Source organism: Mizuhopecten yessoensis, unplaced genomic scaffold (genome assembly GCF_002113885.1).
Source record: "Mizuhopecten yessoensis strain PY_sf001 unplaced genomic scaffold, ASM211388v2 scaffold8839.1, whole genome shotgun sequence".
NCBI classification, from domain to species: domain Eukaryota; kingdom Metazoa; phylum Mollusca; class Bivalvia; order Pectinida; family Pectinidae; genus Mizuhopecten; species Mizuhopecten yessoensis.
The window spans coordinates 165596-171314 of NW_018407747.1; positions in this window are offsets into that span (position 1 = coordinate 165596).

The following is a 5719-nucleotide window of genomic DNA, read 5'->3' on the forward strand; positions in this document are numbered from 1 at the left end:
TCTGCTTTTAGGGACATCTAAAATTTTACTGTTCCTGAAATTATAATATGAATACAATCCTGAAAATAACAGGGCTTTGTCCAGTTTCTATAGCTACTTGTCTTAGTCTACTTAATTGTAATGTACAAGGGTTACCTTTTTCTAAAAGATCTTCGAAGCTGGAATTAAAATCTTGATAGACAAATTTAAGGTCTATAAAGTCTACCCTTTCAAGTTTCTGGGTGTTTGCTTTTGAGCAAAAATGCCATATGAATGGACAGAAATTAAAACTTGACAATATAAAAGCATCATAAAGTTTCAGTTATAAGCATTTTAATACGCTGTATAAAATGTATTTACGATAAATTAGCTTACAAAGTGTACCATTAATCGTTAAGGACATCAATATGTCAGAAGATTACATGGGAAACATTTACTACATAAACTTTTGATGCTTTTGATAATCGTATTATTCCTTTTAGATGGATTATAGTTGATCAGAGATTACGAGTTACACAAGCAAGCATGGCAATATGTAAGCAGTTGTTTCTTATGGAGACAAATTCCAAGGTAACGTAAATTACTAAAAAATAATAACGTCAACATCTGGACATTATATTTACAGATATGTACCAGTATTTCGATATTTAATGACCTCATAATGTCTATGATGTTTTGCTTTTCCGCTTTCGTCTTTACCATCCTGAAAACAACAGTAGCATTTATGGTAAGCTACGTTACTGTTTATGGTAAGCTACGTTACCACATTTAAATCATCATATTGATTAATACAATGCGATTATTATTAATTTTCCCATGTCTGGATGCATTACCAATATGATAAGGATATTCAAAATAGCCATAACAGAATCATGACAAGCTTTTATTATCAACTGTACGAATTAATTTGACAGCAACACATATTTTACGTAAGCTACGTTACCTATATTTACAAAGCTACTCTTGCCCTAAAAGCTGTTTAAACAATACATATTCTGCGTGAATATTGTTCTAAATTGATATGGTTAGTATATTAAATACCAATTGTTTTATTTTACAGCTTCTATATGATTACAGAAAGTATTTAATTATCTTGAAGCATGGCCTTTCTGGACCAAACGTTATAGCTTCTAAATTATCTATGTAGCATTACATTAAAATTACACGTATATCCTCATAAACTTTTGTAATAAAACAATAACAATAACTTATAGAAATCAAATATTCCTGTCTATATTTTAGGTTCGGCTGAAGCACATATTTATAATATTTCATCAACCAGGTTGGTCTTTTTGATATTGACGCCTTCAACTTTTTTGTGTATAACCGGAAATGTCCGAAGGTTTGTAATGTGAGAACCAATAGAGGGTTATAACTTCCGCAATTATTGCACAGTTTGGCATGTACATGCATGTATACATTACTTTATTGGTTGAAAGATTACGTAACGTAAATTACTAGATTACGTAACGTAAATTACGGACGTAAATTACATTTTTACCTTTTGTTGGATATCCATTGAGTATGTATAACACAACGACGCATTGTATGTGCAGTATGACAGTTGCATAGGGTGTTGTTGTTAGTAATAAGTGTTGGTTAACCATGTATTGCATATTTATACGTAAAAACACCATAACGTAGCTTACATCCTTAAAAAATTGGGATTTAATGACGAATAGCTCCATTAGCAACACATGTGGACATTGTTGTATGTTTTTATGAGATAGAAGGATGCTTGGGCATTATACCAAACATAGGTAAATATGTACAACATGTACACCTATACAACATATACACCTATACAACATGTACACCTATACAACATGTACACCTATACAACATGTTGTAGGTGTACATGTTGAAGGTGTATATGTTGTATTGGTGTACATGTTGTATATGTGTATATGTTGTATAGATGTACATGTTGTATAGGAGTACATGTTGTACATATGTACCTATGTTTGGTATAATGCCCAAGCATCCTTCTATCTCATAAAAACATACAACAATGTCCACATGTGTTGCTAATGGTGCTATTCGTCATTAAATCCCAATTTTTTAAGGATGTAAGCTACGTTATGGTGTTTTTACGTATAAATATGCACTACATGGTTAACCAACACTTATTACTAACAACAACACCCTATGCAACTGTCATACTGCACATACAATGCGTCGTTGTGTTATACATACTCAATGGATTATGATGTACATGTGAGCATTTTCTCGTTGGCAAATGCGTTTTTTTCAACAGTTTTATATATTGATGGAGAAACATTCTCCTAATGAGAAGTGGAATATACATGTATACGTATTGGTGTCCTCGCCAAGAAGATATTAAAACTTGTGTGCTCGCGAAATTTGAATATTTATATTAATACTGCCGAGCGGAGCAAGGCAAAGACAATTTTGTTTCTTGGTGTAAAAAATACAGATTTTTCAGTTAAATTGATCATGTTGAGTGGTATTTGTGCCCTGGAAAAATATTTCAGTAGTAAAAAAGGGGGGTCCGGACCCATTGCCCCCATGACCATAACTGCAAGCTCTGAAAATGTCGTGGAAATCGGTTGGAAAATAGAGAAGATATGACGAATTCAAAGGTGTTAATTACCATAGTATTAGTATACACAGAAACTGTATAGGTGTACATGCTGTATATGTGTACATGTTGAAGGTGTACATGTTGTCTAGGTGTACATGTTGAAACGGTGTACATGTTGAAGGTGTATATGTTGTATTGGTGTACATGTTGTAACGGTGTACATGTTGAAACGGTGTACATGTTGTAGGAGTACATGTTGTACATGTGTACATGTTGAAGGTGTACATGTTGTAGGAGTACATGTTGTATAGGTTTACATGCTGTATAGGAGTACATGTTGTACATGTGTACATGTTGAAGGTGTCCATGTTGTATAGGTGTCCATGTTGTATAGGTGTACCTGTTGTACATATTTACCAAACATAGGTAAATATGTCCAACATGTACACCTAGACAACATGTACACCTTGAACATGTACACCTATCCAACATGTACACCTATACGACATGTACACCTATACAATATGTACACCTATACGACATGTACACCTATAACATGTACACCTATACAGTTTTTGTGTATACTAATACGATGGTAATTAACACCTTTGAATTCGTCATATCTTCTCTATTTTCCAACCGATTTCCACGACATTTTCAGAGGTTACAGTTATGGTCATGGGGGCAATGGGTCCGGACCCCCCTTTTTTACTACTGAAATATTTTTCCAGGGCACAAATACCACTCAACATGATCAATTTAACTGAAAAATCTGTATTTTTTACACCAAAAAACAAAATTGTCTTTGCCTTGCTCCGCTCGGCAGTATTAATATATATATTCAAATTTCGCCAGCACACAAGTTTTAATATTTTCTTGGCGAGGACACCAATACGTATACATGTATATTCCACTTCTCATTAGGAGAATATTTCTCCATTAATATATAAAACGCATTTGCCAACGAGAAAATGCTCACATGTACATCATAAGCCGTAGAACGCATCCTAGAACAAATAAGTGTTTTTAGGTTTTTGTCCAAGGAAGGGCCCCCGTAGGAGGAGAGGTTTTCTCTGCCAATACATGAAAATCAGAGAAAAACGCATTTTTCGGCGATAAAACGCCTAAGAATGCATCGTAGAGCACATGGGTTTAAAAAACCTTCAATTGGGAGATGGCAACCTGCTATAGTTACTTGTGTACAGAAAAGAACTCGTTCTTTAGTTTTTAGAAAATATACAAACAATTGTCTATCTTGGACACAACGGTCTCAAATAAAAATGGTAATGGCAACATATAGGTTTTTAAGGAATATATATTGGTCGTGGTGCTAATGACTACAGCCTAACTTGTTGTTCCCAAAACTGAATTTTACCTGTATACATTACATTACATTTCATCAATCAGCCAAGCGGTAACCAAACGGATTTTGAAACAATCTAATGTAAAGTCCGCTTAAGAAAGGTATTTATATTCAATCGAAAAAATGGAAACTACTTTAAATGACGATTGATATTATGTTGTTTACAGATTTATATTAGTTATTGATGGAAGCAAAATTCGCTCTCTCGCAAAATTAAAAGCCTACTTGGCATTGGTAATTTCGCGGCAGAGTTTTTTTTATTATTATTTTTTATCGGTTCTTGTGAAAGAATACACGGCAACAAAATATTTAAGTCAATTTAGGATCACTACATACAAAAGAAGATATTTGTCTCAAATTAAACATCATACGAAATTGCAAACATATCCTTCACAATAAAAAATAAATAAATAAAAAATAAGAAATTGAACTAAAACACAAAACATAATGTATCTCAAAATATTTTATGGTTTGTTATTAAAAAATGTACGAATTCATAAAGCACAACTAGTGAAATATTTATGTGTGACGTTCAATGACTTCAGTACTCGAAGTACTTAAGTGCTTTCTGTTTTCTGTCACCTTCGTCATACATATGAACAGAAAAGCGTATAGACACATAAGTGTAAAAAATATATGAGATGAATATCCGNGGGCGTTGAGATATCCCAGAAAACTGAGAAACCAACGTACCTGGACATGAGACCGGCCGATGAAGGTCAGAGCAAAAGCCCTGGTCTTCTCGAACTTCTCCATCGGTGGAAGGGCGATGCCCTGAACCGTATTGAAACGGTTCCCCAGAAAAATCCTGAGATGGGGAAACCTCCGACTTTTCTCTGGAAGGAATGAAGCCGACCTTGAGTAAGAGTTTCAGAACCAACCGGGTGACCTGCACCAGAGACTCTCTCACTAGGTGGAGCATGAGGGAGTCGTCGAAATAGATGTGAACATCTATTCCTCGAGAGTGTAGGAATCCCACGACCACCTGCAGCAGCTTGGTGAAAACCAAAGATGCAGTCGTGAGCCCGAACGGCATGGCCCGGAACTGGAAGACTTTCCGTTGCAAGTAAAACGGAGGTACTTCCGTGCCGACCTCTTGATGGGGATGTGGAAGTAGGCGTCCTTCAGATCTACTGAAGTCGCCCACATTCCTTCTCTCATGGAGGAGATAATACCCCGAGGAGTCTCCATCTTTAAGTGAGGAGAATCTACGTGCTTGTTGAAGGCACTTAGATCTATGATGGAACGCCAAGCCCGGACTTCTTCCGAACCAGAAACATTCTGGAGTAGAACCCGGGAGTGCATCCCGACATAGGAACCTCCTCGACCGCGCCCTTGGTAAGCATGGTCCTTACTTCTTCCTGGAGCGCCAGAGCCTTTTCCGGATCACCCGGTGGAGGAAAAAAGATTGGCTCCGACGCTAAGGGCGGATCCCGCACTAACAGAATGCCTAACCCATCCTTGATCACAGACAAGGCCCATGCGTCTTCCGTAATTTCCTTCCACTCTGGAAGGAAAGCAGAAAGACGACCCCCCACAGGAAGATCTGGTCGAGGCAGATCGAGACCTTGCCAGGCAAGAGAATCGTCTGCTGACCCGAAGCCTAATCCTGCGGGAGAAGGACCTAAGCTTGAGCCGAGAGGACTGCAGTCCGCCCGGCCAAACTCGTCGTCTGACACGACCAAGGAGGGAAGAAGAGAGTGAGGAACCCTTCTTCTTACCCCAAGGAGGGTTCTTATCCTTCTTACCCTTCCATTTGTTATCCTTGAAGGGAGGCTTATACTTGGGCTGCGCAGAGGACTGCGAAGCCGAAGGTTTAGCCTTCTTCTTAG